The sequence below is a fragment of the Sciurus vulgaris genome, assembly GCF_902686455.1.
Source record: "Sciurus vulgaris genome assembly, chromosome: 6".
NCBI classification, from domain to species: Eukaryota; Metazoa; Chordata; class Mammalia; order Rodentia; family Sciuridae; genus Sciurus; species Sciurus vulgaris.
The window spans coordinates 163,419,434-163,434,231 of NC_136466.1; the positions used below are offsets into that span (position 1 = coordinate 163,419,434).

The 14,798-nt window shown below is 38.8% G+C and overlaps 1 protein-coding gene across 5 annotated transcripts in view; it reads left to right on the forward strand.

The window, feature by feature from the left end:
• CTNND2 (catenin delta 2) overlaps positions 1-14,798 on the forward strand; it is a 904,448-nt gene that overhangs the window by 281,105 nt on the left and 608,545 nt on the right. Inside the window, exon 1 of one of the 5 annotated variants that reach the window (XM_079145295.1) lies at positions 1,278-1,540. The exons of 3 other annotated variants lie outside the window; for them this stretch is intronic. The gene's annotated coding sequence lies outside the window, so the exon portion shown is untranslated. Of the gene's footprint in view, positions 1-1,277; positions 1,541-14,798 lie in introns of those variants that run through there. One more of the 5 variants, XM_079145297.1, reaches the window with a different exon arrangement.

The following is a 14,798-nucleotide window of genomic DNA, read 5'->3' on the forward strand; positions in this document are numbered from 1 at the left end:
GCAAAATTGTCATAAAGACATCATATTCAAGACCTAAGTCAGGGTGAATGATTTAGGTCTAGATATGCAGTTGTATTAAGAGGATACAGAGGTTGGTGTTGAGAATCTGTACAATAAGAAGTACCCCATACTTTATAAAAGCGTACTTATGAATGCTTATTTTATAAAAGTATGTACAGTTTGATTTTTTTTTTCAAAGGTAGGGATCAAGCCCATGTCTTTGTGTGCTAAGCAGATGCTCTATCACTGATCTACATCACAACTTTAAATTTTCATTAAGTTTATGTTGTTTTAAAAATCAAAACCTCATTTTAAAAAGTAATTTGTTTAGTTCTTATTTGAGCCGATACTATTCACTCCACTTTTCAAGTGAGGATTCTGTGTTCCCTTTCAGCAGCATCAGATTTTATCCTAATGGCTTATGTGTGTATTGTTTTAGAATTGACAGACTTGCACAGATATCTTATAATAATACTCATAGCAACCTAATTACATTTCTGTCTTTTCAGTAACTTTCCCTGGGTCTTCTAATTATAGCATGTGGACCCGGGGTACAGTTGATACACGGTTCAATAAAAAGTTTAAAATACTTTGCTGAATTTATGTTTTGGAAGCTGTGACTAAAAGCTAGAGAATCAGGTAAAAGACTCCAAGTTGTTTCGATAGCTAGGGGGTGAGGGCATGTATATAAATAAAATCGGCCTCAAAATCAGTGTCTATGCAGTTTCTCTTTTCTGTGAGCCTGTTGAATTTCTACGATTCTGTAAATTTTATATTCCTTTAAAATTGCACTTTCATTTCAAAATAGAATTAATTAGAACAAACTTGAGTCTATCAGTGGCCCTTCTTTGAAATGAAAACTGGAGTGACTTTAATATGAATTCAGAACATCTTGAGGCGAGGTCTCGCTTTCTCATTCACCAAGGAGACAGTCTGGAGTTAGTTTGAGAGTCTTTTTATGGTCTCTGCACTTTGTTGTTTTCTTGTGTTGAGATAGGGATAACTAAGAATCCAGATACAAATCTAGGGTGAAGGAATGGACGATTAGAAAACTAGAATTTGCTAGGCAGGCTAGTGGGAGGGTCCTTTTGTGATGAAATGTTGCATAAATAATGCTGGTGGGGGTCTAAATTCACGGTTGCCATGGAGACCTTTGTGCCTGGCTGAACTCTATTCTCCTCTCTTCTAAGAAGGCAGCCACTAGGCTTGTGGTATCTGGGATGTGTCTTGCTTTGCTTTCTCTTAAACTGTTTGCAAGTGAAAGCAGAAATTAAACTATGATAATTTGGCCTCCTGACTTTTTTGAGGCTGTTCTTCACTCCTTTCCTGGTTTTTGAGTGCTTCTGTGTTCCTTTTAGCTGCGGTTCTGGGCGGGAGGAGCAGGTGGGTGGAAGCCTGGAGACCTGCCCCTGCCTGCACCCTGCGGCCTGGGGAAGGAGGGCAGAGTGACCCTTCCCATCTCTGGAACTAGTCGACTTGTTGGCCTAGACCACAGTTTCCAAGTGTTTAAGGACCATTTATTTCCAAAGGTACAGCAAAGGTAAAAGAAAGTGAAAACTAACCGTATCTGGGTTCCTAATGTTTTCATTATTGTTGTTGTTTGTAATGGTTTTAGTTTAGTCAGTGTCTGAACATTGAAATTGTAAATGCCAAATAACTGAATTAAACAGAAAGTGGCGATCAAGGTTACTGAGATACCGTTTCCTTAAAAACTAACCACTGTGTATGTTTAATAATTGTTTTTAGTAAAACTTAGTGTGTACTTTAGATTTTATGAAAGTTATGATTATCCACCAAAGAGTCATTGCAATTCAGTAGGAATTAAGTCAGAGTTGATTTGAAAACTATGGGTTTTTATTTTCCCTTTGGTGCACAGTTAAATGAATAATCCCACCCAGAAGGAAATTACTCCCAGAGAATAAAGCACTAGCCTCACCCTACTAGTGTCACTAAGTAAGTGTAAAATTCAATATATTAAAAGCTAAATTGTATTGCGTTCCCTTTCCTGAGAGTATTTGGTTCTCAGTGATAAGATTTGCATTGCAGCTAGAAAACGATAATTGCCATGTTTTGATCATGCTAAACCATACAGGTGTGGACGAGCTGCACACATCCCATAATTACACAAAACCTTTACCGTCCTTATGTTTCCAGATTGCTTTATTCAAATAACTCACGGAAGAACAGTTGACCAAAACTGATCACAGCTCCACAGATTCCACCCGTGCGCCACTGTAGTTAGAAAGTGTTTGTGAACAGATCAGAGAAACGGTCGATGGAGGAAGGCTAGATTTTAAACAAGATGACAGTCTGTGTATGGGAATTGTACAGTAGATCATCATACATTTGCAACATAGGTATGCACTGTACAATTGTGAGTACAATAAAATGGAATGCCTTGAAAATCTCTAGATCTTTACCTTTAAAACTAAGGTGCTTTGAAATGGGTAATAATAGTGACAGAATTATTTTCAACTTAATTATGAAAATCACGAGATTCAACTTCTACTTGGTTAATATTTGAAGTATTCAGAACTCAGATGTTAAGTACAAAGAATGACCATATTTTCTTTAAAATGCTTTATTTTTTTATCAGAAACAAATTTTTATGTGTTTTAATATTTTCATTGCCTAGTCTGGGTATGCTTTTTAGTAAGAAAGCTTGCATGTACTCTACTGTTGCCTCTTACTAAATATTTCATTTAAATTAATTAAAAGTTAAAAGATTATGCTACTCATACATTTTAAAGCTAAGAAATCTTTTATTTCTAATAAATGTCAGTGAATATTAATGGTATAGATTAAGAATAGTGGTTTAAGAAAAGTTTAATCTTTGGAAGTATTTTCCATATAAATTGTTATATTATTATATAGTATTATCTAAATATAAGAGTAAATGACTGTGAAACTTCACTTTAGGTAAATCATATCTACGGATTCACACTTTTTGGAATATCTGTGTAAAATATTTAAGTGACATTGAATCTATAAACTGTAGGACACAATACATTCATGTGACTCAAATAGAACTTTTAAAATTTTAACTAATTAGATGACTTGATTCACTATTACCCCGTGTCAGAAAATACAAATTTCCTATGTAAGATGGAAATTCTAACCATTTTAATTTTTTTAAATTCAGGTTTTCATCAGTCATATATACCTGAAAATACAGCAAACAGTTCTTTTTAGTGGCTTTATTAGTTCATGGTAGTTATACATGACATTGGAGCTCATTGAGACATGGTCAGACATGGGCGGAATATAATTTGTTCCACTTCAGTCCCAGTATACTTCTTTTTTCCCTGCCTTCTTCCCTGTTCTGTTCCCCTTCTTCTAGTTTACTGGTCTTCCTTCTATTTACTCAAAGTTTTTTTAAACTGGTGCTTTGTAGATATAACAGTGAAATTGACTGTCGTATATTCATATAGGTCCATAGCATAATTTGGCCATTTTCATTCTATTGTTCCATCTTTTTAGATAGCATCTTAAAACATAAGCAAAGAGTCAAACAATGTGATTCAAAAAGAAAATATACTGTGAAGATTTCCAAATGCCAAGTTGCAAAATGCTTTCTAGGCTATTTTACTTCTAAGCACAAAATCAAGAATGAGAGAAAAATAGTTTCGATTGTTTAAAAAAATGCATATGCCAAGGCAATACCAGGTTTGATCCAAATGGTCCAAGTCTGCTGAGTTGCATAATCCTAACTAATAAGTTTGACAAAATGTTCCGCTTCAAATGGCTTATGAATAAGGATATGTTTATGCTGTGTTTCTCCAAGAGGCTTATTAGCACATGAATTCCGATTTAGAATTCTGTCTGTAGACTTTTTATCATTGTAGTTTGCAGTACCTTGTATTTGATAAATATTTTGGATTCTCTCCTATGTGTTAAACATCATATGACCACACTCCGTGTGCAGAAATGGAAAGAGGTATTCCCTGGAGAGCTCAGGAACGCAGCAGCCTGGCAGGGATCCAGATGTGTTAACTAGTAACTGTGACGTGATAAAATAATTGCACTAATGTCAGCATGGCCAAGCAGAGGGTGAATAGTGGGAGAGTTTATATAGTACTTTTCAGTCTTTATTTCATCCTTTCCACTTAACAAAGATTAAGAAAGTTATTTGGACAAAATAACCATGTCTATAAAGATTAGTTCCTGATAGTAGCCAAAGCAGTCCTACAAAAATGCAGGTCAAATCATGTTACTCTTCTAAACAGAGTAAAAGTCAAAGTCCTTCTATGGCCAGTAAGGGCCTCCATGATCTGCCTCCTGCCCTTGTCCTCTCCCACATCTCCTAAGATCCCCCGCCCCTGTCGTCTGCTCAAGCCTGGGAATCTCCTTGCCTCCCCTGGAACACGCTCTCAGCCCTTCGCTTTAGTGTTTGCTGCTTACTTTTGCTTGAACCGCCATCCCAGATCCTGTTTTTCTCCCACAGTTCCCAGCACAGGTATGCATGTGCCTCCCTACTTCATTTTTCCATCCGCTCAGATGTCACCTGATCAATTTAAAGTGACCATTTCCAATTGTGTGTCTACATAGTCACTTATGTACCAACGCTCTTAGCCAGGTCTCCTGTGTCATGGAGGAGTGGTAGCTGAGGATTTCTTATGATGTTAGGTGACATCTGATGACCCCGAGTGGAAACACCTGGGATCGCAGCCCCTCTCCCATCTGTCTGGATGCCTTTGGCTTCTCTTTTCCTGTTTCTTCATCATGAAACACCTGACTGTTACTCTAATTTCACAGCTTCGTTTTCCAAGTTTATGTGGCTTATCGGTAGATTCTCCAAAGTATTAGAAGAACACAAAAAGAAGTATTTATAATCTCTGAGATATTAAATCACTTTCCAACCTCATTAACATGAGAAAAATGGTTCAATGTCCTCAATTATGTAGGTGATCTTATTTAACTAGCAGTTCTGTTTAAGTTCTACTCAAAACCAAAACCAAATGTAAAATCCTTAGAATACTAAGAATTGCTGTTAAATACTAATATTAATCCTGTTTGTGATGCTATTTGATTGGTTCTTTTTTTTTTTTTTTTTTTTTTTGGTCAGATCTAATGCCAGTGCTTATCTATAAAGTATAATAACAGTGGGTGTGTTTCATCATTTGTGAATCAAGTCACCTGCTTCTAACCATTGAGTTCATACTACATTTAATTAGACTCAGCACATACGATTTTTAAAATATACTCTGCAAGTCCTAAAAATTTAATAAACACTGCATTGTGGCTAATTATGTGTACCCTTCACCAGGTCGTAAATGTTTTCCAGAGATAAGAGTCACCTTCCCTAGCAAAAAAAAAAAAAAAAAAAAAAGATATATATATATATATTGGATATATATATATATTTATATATATATATTGAACCTAGGTTACAAAAGAATTTCTAGCTCTTTTTTAAAGAAGGAAAGACAATTTTGACTGTTGGTCCACTGTCTGATTGTTTTAGGACAAAGCAAATAGATTACTATTAGCCGCGAAGCCTCAGCTCCTGTTTTCCCCTGTGCTGTGACATTGGCGAGCTTGTTCCTGCAGGGGGAGCCACTATGAAGGTGGTTATTTACTACATGGTCCCCACATTCATCACAGGCTCCTTCTCCGTTACTTTCTTGTATGTCACCTCATTTTTTCTATAAATATGTATAAATGCATTCTACTGTCATGTATAACTAATTAGAACAAAAAAAATTTAGAAATTAAAGAAAAAATACCCTCATGCTCTTCTGAACCAGTTTCTAGAAATTTTCGTCAGCATTAATAGAATTTCTTTAAGAGATACTCTATTCAGCATTGAAATGTTAAATGTAATTAAATTTAGTGGCTGAGGTTGGGATTAACTGCATATATATTACTGTGGAGTACTTGTTCCCCAAACTGCAAACCTTAAATACAGTGGTGGAAATGGAAAAGAATTAAAGAGGGGGACTCTGAGTCAAGAGTGGAGCTGTGTCTTTGGAATCACAGGCCCTCTGGTGGCCTGCCCACTTGGCCCTGCCACCCTCAGGGTCTTGCACAGCACTGGGAGGTGGCACTGGTCCAGTCTGCCAGTGCCGTCCTGGTCCTGACATGAATTTGCAGACTCACATAGATGTATGTATATTTGGACATATATTTGGCAAAAATAATGCACATAGATTGGCCAAATGCCATGTAGTTTTTATTTAGGAACTTATCTCTGGCTCTGTAAAATTAAACAGAAACATTTTATTTCTTCATTTAAAAATGTATAAACATGACCCCTGCTTTAATTTTGTTATTGGTCTGAAATAGTAATTGATAAAATTATTGAGCACATCCTGTGTGGTTCTGATTACATGTGATATCTAATTAAATCATATGAAGGACCCAATGTCTTAGACATTATTATAGATATGAAACATTAAACTGAGTAATGATGTCATTGCATTATATTTCCAAGATCATAGATATAAATTGGTGCAAGATTTTGAACTCAGGTGTGCTCAACTGTGACACTCACCTTGCTTCAGCCTTCGATACAGTGGCACCGGTCAGTGGAACCACTTCACTGAGATTTAAGCAGCCCGTCATTGGCCCTTGCCTGTTCGCAGACTTCCTGCTCGGTGCCTGCCCCTCATTCTATTGGGTTTGCTGCTCACTTCCACATAGGTGCTCAGGTCCCTTTCCCTTGTCCTGCGGACACTTGATTCCTGGATCTACGTGTTCCTTTTTGGAATCCCACAGGGTCTAGAGCCCAGGGATTGGTAATGGATGATGGGGACCTACCCTTATCAGGATCACCAGGGCCACTGTCATAAGTGCAGCTTCCTGGCAATGTCCAAGCCTGCAGCTGGACCTCTGCGTTTCTAGTAGTGTTACAAAACCACCTGTCCTGTGAGGGGGATGCACTGAGCATTCAGAACCACCTGACCATGAGGGAGGTGGAGAGACACAGTCAAGGACGACCTGAGAGCTCTCTGCAGGGAGATGGGAGCAGGACAGAACCTGGAGACAGGCAGGTTACCCCAGAGACTAGTGTGAGTGATGGGTTCAAGGTGAAGAGGGCTTGGAGGGGTCGATGGGCATGTGACTAGTTTCAGCCTTGGATTTGGCCGGGCCCCCTCTCTGCCTTCTGCCATGGCTGTATTCAGTGTTTGTGCATGAACATGGAAGAGCTTGCTAGCCGCACTCTTCACGGCTGAATCTTTTGTTGTTGTTGTTTTTTGAACTTTGATCACAGTTTTATTCTTTGAACTTTAAAGAGGCATTCCTTGTTTTTCAAAATTTATTTTGATATAATTTCAAGTTTGTAGCAATGGTACCAAAAAGTGTTGAACACTAACAATCAAGATTCTTGGCTAAGATGGGCCATTTGTTATTTTTGCCCCCAAAGTTTTTTTTTTTTTCTTTTTTTTTTTTTTTTTTGAGCCTTATAATTATACATAGTAGTTGAGTTCATTTTGACAAAATCATTGTGCAAAGAATTTGATTTCAATCTCATGCCCCTTCCCCTCCCCTCCTCCCTCCCCCTGTTCTCCCTCCTCCGCTGATTCTACACCACATCTTAAGATGTCCTCCTCATATCTCTGTCCACTTCCTTCCCCTCTCCCCTTTGCTTTCACAGCTGTTGTATTACTTAATTTTCATTTGCTCTCTCGTTTATCATTTTCACTTTATTCATCAAGTCTGTGGTGCTTCATATCTTCAAAACTCCTCAGAAGAATATTTTTAGTTCAGGGGCATAGCATAGGTATTGTACATCACTCTTTGCTGAACTCGTTTGCCAGCTGCTCTTCCAAAAGCCAGGTATAGAGAGAGGACATAGTCCTGCTGTCCCAGTGGGGATCCAGAGATAAATCAATGATTATCACGGTCACCCCCCCTTCTTTCTGAAGAAAAGCAGCCCAGGAGTACAGAGCATCATGGTTTCAGATGGGCTTTATCATCCCAAGGAGACCAGACAAGTGTCTCACTACCAATTTCATCTAAGACCTTATTGTTCACTTTCGCTTTTAATAGGAATCCAGGGAACTTTATTGTCAACCTTGTTTATAGGTGACAATAGTGCGTTCAAGAAAGTTTGAGAATGTGTGAGGTTTTCATTGGAGATGAGATTCTTAGTGTATTTAACCAGGCATGAAATACCATGGGGGTGTAGAAGGAGTGTGGGAAGGAGAGCCAGAGGCCTGGCTTCCTGCGCCGGCCCCAGGGCTCTCCCCTCCGGTGTGTGAGCTTAAGGACGTGTGTGTGCATCCAGTATGCTGCTCTGTTTTTCACAATGACAGTGATACTCTCATCACTGTGGCACAGGCACACTGTGATGTATAAAGTGTCTGGCTTTGTCCTTTTCCAGCTCTAGAACTTTCTACTGGACCCAGGTTAGGAGTGGATGTTCCTCTCCTGTACACCTTTTTGATAGTATGTCTTTCATCTTAGGCCAGTGAGAATATTTGCCATTTTCAAAGGCAGATTCTAAAGGGGTTTCAGATTCCATGGCTGCTCTGCATGAAGCAGCCTCTGGCTTTTGTGGAGCTTCGACTGCACCTGCCTGACGCTCTCACCAGAAAATCCATCAGCACAAGTGTGGCGCCAGAAGACCTAGTTCACTGGCTACTGCCTCCAGTTCCTTCCTTTTCTTTTCTTTCTCTTTGTGTTTTCTGCTTTGGATTATTTGTTTACTTTCTTATTGGAGTATTTTGAGAAAGAGCAGAGGACTAGAATCAGGTCCAGTGCTGGTATGAACTTCATCTTATTTGCTTTCTCCTGGTTCTGTCCCCATTGGGCTTTACAGCTGCTCAGTCTATTCACTTAATCCCTTTCCACCTCAGTTTCCATAACTGCAGAATTAAATGCTTCAGCTCTGTGATCCCTTATAAATGAAGAGGACTTTATTGTCTCTCAGGAGCTTCCCAGTGCAAGGTTAGAGGTATACCCCACACTGTGGAGCAGAGAGACCGAGGTGGGTCCTCATCTGCATCATGGACCAGCCTGGGAGTCTCTCATCCAGCAGTCTCCAGCTGTGCTAACTTCACTACCCTGGAGTCTTTTGAGCAAAATCATCTATTATATTCAATTTATTTCTACACAATATAAATTTGTCACTGTATCAAAATTTATATGTCAGAAAATTTTTCAAAATCCAGTGTTTAAAAGAGGAGAACAGTACATTTAAGTGTGAGTTCAAATCTTTACTCACCACACCCCACAGGATCGTCTTGTGCACCTACTTTGAAAGAGACTACTGCCGCCAACTAAGAGCTGCACTCTTCAGCATACTCCAGGGCATTAACAGTCAGATTCAGAACTTGATAGGGGAGATAGGTTATGTATGAAGCTTAGCCGTACATGCTGGTAAGACCTTCGTCTTGATTATAAATGGAGTTGGGGTCACTGAAGAGGATCATACGGTTGTGAGGAATTATTTTTCATTTGCAAATGAGCACAAGACCCCAGTCTTTCTGCAGATAGGGAGCTAGTGAGACAACGCTGATACCTTGTTGCACTCTGTAGGTGCTAAGGAACTTCCCAAGTCAGGTGCTGATGGATACCTGTTTACTGAATCATTGAAAAGGAGTTTATAGTAAGGCATTCAACACTGTACTTTCTACTCAAAACTATGGTCAAAAATTGAATTATGTCTTCAAAGTAAGCTTATAGAACACAACAATATGCATCCCTTGGATATAGAATTAGGTTTCAAAAAACATATATTGTTGAAAATATGAAATAAAAACAAAAACATAGACACAGAGACTCTATGTCCAGCTTTGTCTGTAGGCCCAAAGGTATCAATTGAGGAAATGGATACTGTAGGGAAGGAGAGGTCATCAGCAAACAAGAGTGATGTGGAGAGCTCTGTTCAGAACCAGAAACCTCCAAAACAAGGACCAGACCCTCCTAAAGTGCTCCTGTCTAAATCATAAAAGAGATGTGGTTTTCAAATAGTGAGTAGTAGCTTCTGTTGATGAAAGAGTCAGTGCAATGCTTTGGCGAATCAAATGACAGACTAGAACAGCAGTTCAGATCGATTACTAGATGTTTCTGAGGAGGCATATGGTGATTTCGATGGCCAGGGGAGTGCTGTGCATCTGAGTTAGAGCTGCTGTTCCTGGTAGTTGTCACTCAGGGACTGCCCAAGAGGCTGACTTGGGAAGGAGGTGAGGGACCTTCTAGACCCCATCCACATAGAACAAATCCCGTGAGACTTTTTAAATTTTTTAATTTTATTTTTGCATAGTGCATTTTGATTCACTGTACACAAATTGGGGTACATAATTTTGTTTCTATGGTTGTGCATGATATAGATTCACACCACTCATGCCATCATACATGTACATACGGTAATGACGTCTGTCCCATTCCACCAGCTTTCATGCCCCTATCCTCTCCCCCCTCTCATTTCCCTCTACATAATCTAAAGTTCCTCCATTCTTCTCTTACCCCCACCCACCACCCCCATTATGTATCATCATCCACTTATTAGGGAAAACATTCATTCACAATAGCTAGATTGTGGAACCAACTTAGATGCCCTTCAACAGATGAATAAAGAATGGATATATATATATACACACACACACACACACACAAAGGAATATTATTCAATCATAAAAAAGAACAAAATTATGGCATTTGCAGGTAAATGGGTGGAATTGGAGAATATCATGCTAAGTGAAATAAGCCAATCCCCAAAAATCAAAGGCCAAATGTTTTCCCTGTGAGACTTTTAAGGTACAGTGTTTAGATTGATTAGAACTCGATGAAGTTTATAGTTGGGTAAAAATCTGAAAGCCCATTATAATGTTTTCTGCATACTGAGGTTTCTGTAAGCAAGTTGTGATTTTTGAAAACACTAAGTCATTCCTGTATATCTGCTGTTTTAAGACAGAAAAGGAATAGGAAAATTAGACAATTCAGATAAGTTTTTATTTATTCATCCTATACAAACCATTCCATGGAAGATATATCTTTCTGGATATTTGAATGTCTACTTCCCCACTCAGCAATTGGTTGACCATGTATATTCTGTCCTCTGTGTCCTCATCTTTAAAACAGAAATATGTTTTAATAGCAAGGATACTGTTTCCTGAGTCTCTAAAGAGTATTCACTTTACTTTGGGAAGGGAAGGAGGACATTGCTTTATGGAAAGAAAAAGTAGCTGAAGTGTATCAAAATCCTGAGTGAGTGGGGGTAGAGTAAGTTACTTCTTCTGAATAATTGCAAGTTCTACAGTATTTATCAGATACCAAATCTTGTTGACTATTTAATTTCTGACTAGCCTATTCCTTTTCCCACTTGAATAACAAGGGGAAAATTGTGTAGGGAAAGCTGGCCTGATATATATGAAGCAGCTGCCGCCCGACTCTGTAGCCGGGGAGGCTAATGCTGATCAGCCCTGCCCTCTCCATCAGGTAACACTGCAGCTGATGGAAATTTCACTCTCTCTGGTTTCAGGGGACCCAAGGATAATTTGGCTTTTCCTACAATGGCATAAACAAAATATTGGCTAAGCATAGACAGATGCTAAGGTTATACTTGGTACATGATTTCATGTACTTGAATTCACTTTAATGGAGTTGAGCTTATGGTGTAAGATCTTGCAGCTCATTATAACTAAGTTGTTATGGGCTGCTAATTTGCCAGAAGCTGCTGTATCATGAGCTAGCCCAACTGCCTTGATGCCTTGATGGGTCTCCTGGCAGTTAATATGGATTAAATGTGAATCTTTTATTTTTCCCCCTGTGGTCTCACATAATGATATTAGCTTGTCTACAGTGTGACAAATTCAGTGTACCAGGAACATCTGGTACACTGTTCTCTATGACTGAAAATAAGCCTGCAAACTTGGTAATGCACATTCATTAAGATGCTTCCACATATTGGGGAGATGTGGAAGGATGATGGTCATGGAAGGAATCTGTGGGTCACAGTTCATTTTTGCTTCAAAATAAACTGTTCAAACAGTGGCACCACCATCAACATTTCATTCCTGCACGGCCTCATCTGATTCTCAGGAAGCAAGCATGGGTGTATGCCTTGTTAGGCTGCACTTAATTTATTCCCAGAGGAGGAACTTCAGAAATTTAAGAAATGATGATAATGGAGTAAAAAGGCACAGAAACCTGCACAGCTTGAAGAGAGTTTTAAAGGAAGTCTTTTGAAGCTGATCTGAGATCAGATCAGACTGAAATGTTCACCTCATGAAGCTACATTAATAGAGTATCTTTTTTTAAATTGCAATGCAACTTATTATAAGAAATGAATAATAAATCAGATTCCAATGTCCCATGTGAATCTAAATACATTGAGTGTTCTTGTTTTTACTGTTATTCCCAGGGATATACATTTTGCAGATGTAATATAAAGGTTGACCAGTGTACACATATTAAATACCTTCTCAAGAATGGAAAAGAACTCTGGGCTAGCTGTTACTGTATTTTTTTTTTTCTGCTAAATCACTGAGTAATCTTAAATTATTTACTTAGCCCTCTGATTAACAGTTCACTCCTCTTTATCCAAATGGACTATATTTCTTGTTCTGCATCCTTTGATGAATCATCCTGAAGCTGAAGCAGAGTAAAAACATAACTCTTATTATACACATAGTTAGACTATTAGGCCAAGGTATTTGGGGACAGTTGCAAGAGTAACTCCCTCTTACCTGATGCCAGTCAGCCCTGTGGCCCCTTCAAGCTTCTATTAGCCACCAGTAGATGGGACAATCACAAAGTCATCTATGGAGATAGTGAAGATATCCAAAACCTATGCACTGAAGATGGAAAGATTGTTACAAAGGGAATGAAGTGCAAGAGCCTATAGCAGCTCTTTGTGCCCACCATCCCAGAGGATGTCACTGTGTCCATCTAATTATGGAAAATCTCAGCACTGACAGGGACATTTACCCACAGGCAAACTAACCTGCTGGCAGGGCAATATAGTAAAAGATACACGTTTACTCTGTCGATCCTGAAATGTCAAAGATGGTTAAATTTCGTTAGTTTTGTTACTGTTCATGATTCAAAGAGTTCAGTACATTTTCCTAGGAAGTAGCTGAAAGGGTGCATTGCATTCCATAGAGAGGACCCCTGTGGAGTACTTCAGTCAAACTTCCAATTTGCCTGATACTCAGCCTGGCCCTTCACTCCAATTAAACTGAATTCACTGCAGCATTTGCCTTTTGGTGAGTTAGCACATGCGCTTTCTCCCACCTGTAATGACTAGAAAGAAGTCAACTTTAAGATTCATTTATGCTTCTCTTGATGCCATCCACATGTTACTTTGTGTTCTAGTGAGTACAGTATAGCTTTCAACCCTTTTACTAGACACTAAACAGTCAGTAGATTCCATACCCAAATCCATTTTGTACCTGCTTCTTTCCTGCCTGTATCACTCAGCATCTTGCAAAGTACTTTGCAAATAAGTATCTATTGCCCAACTGTCATTTTGTTTATCTGGGAAATATTTATTTGGCACTTAAATATGTGGTAGATCCTAGAGAGTTGAAGGGTCTGTCATTTTTGTCTTATAATAAAAACATGACAGTAATCCCAAAACGACTGGAATTTGTGGTTTACTGCGAGGGAAGCAGGCATAAAAGCCTCAACTCTACACCCCCAGTCACTGCTTGTGAGAAGGTGGTGTTTCTTTGTCATTTCATTTATGCACCAAAAAACGGATGCTGTGCCATTGAAGAGAAATTTGGCAGCAACATCACCACATTGCGGAGACAAATTTTGGTTCCCAGTGATCAAATGAGAGAATTTTCTAAGAATTGTTGGAGCCACTAAAGAGTCTTAAGATGTTTCTGAGTCATAAAATACTAATAGGTGCTTACCTCTCAAAGATCTACCAATGAAACTCATTAGGTGTATTCCATAGCTTAACTATTGTGAGTTGAGCTGCTACAAACATTGATAGGGCTGTGTCACTGTAGTATGTTGATTTTCAATCCTTTGGGTATGAACCAAGGAGTGGGATAGCTGGGTCAAATGGTGGTTCCATTCCATGCTTTCTGAGGAATCTTCACACTGCTTTCTAGAGTGGTTTCACCAATTTGCAGTCCCACCAGCAACATATGAATGAACCATTTCCCCCACATCCTTGCCAACTGCCCCACATTCTTGATAACTGCCATTCCGACTGGAGTGAGATGAAGTCTTAGTTTTGATTAGCATTTCTCCAATTGTTAGAGATGTTGAACATTTTTCCATATATTTGTTGACCAATCGTATTTCTTCTGTGAAATGCCTGTTCAGTTCCTTTGCCCATTTGTTGAATGGCTAATTTGTTTTTGTGGTGATAGCGTTTTTGAGTTCTTTATATATCCTGGAGTTAATGATATATCTGAGGTGTGTGTGGTAAAGATTTATTTTCCCATTCTGTAGGCTCTCCACGTTCTTCATTGTTTCCTTTGCTGTGAAGAAACTTTAGTTTGATACCATCCCATTTATTGATTTTTGATTTTACTTCTTGCACTTTTAGGAGTCTTTTTGAAGAAGTCAGTCCATAAGCTGGCATGATTAAGAGTTGGGCCTACATTTTCTTCTAGTATGTGTAGTGTCTCTGGTTTAATTCCTAGGTCCTTGATCCACTTTGCATTGAGTTTTGTGCAGAGTAAGAGATAGGGGTTCAATTTCATTTTGCTACTTGTCGATTTCCAGTTTCCCTGTAAAATTTGTTGAAAGGCTGTCTTTTCTCCAATGTATGTTCATGGTGCCTTTGTCTAGTATGAGATAACTGTATTATGTGGGTTTGTCTCTGTGTCTTCTATTCTGTTCCATTGGTCTTCATGTCTGTTTTGGAGCCAATGGAACTAATGTAGGTG